We start from the raw sequence: 214 nt of genomic DNA, 5'->3' as shown, positions 1-214 counted from the left end.
TGTTCGATTCTCAGCTAAAGCGTCTTCTGTGTGGAGACATGCGTGAATGGGTGTACCTTCGTTGAAGGTTGTGCATCAGGGCTGGCAACTCGGCACGTAAAAATCTACTGCCAATCATCAGCAGACCAGAGTTTTGCTGTGGCGACCCCTAAATGGGAAAAGCCGAAAGACACAACAGCTGTATATATATATATATATACTGTATATATATATA

Source organism: Protopterus annectens, chromosome 1.part0, assembly GCF_019279795.1.
Source record: "Protopterus annectens isolate FY-2018-M chromosome 1.part0, PAN1.0, whole genome shotgun sequence".
Classification (NCBI taxonomy): Eukaryota; Metazoa; Chordata; order Ceratodontiformes; family Protopteridae; genus Protopterus; species Protopterus annectens.
Note: the sequence above shows the minus strand (reverse complement) of the source record.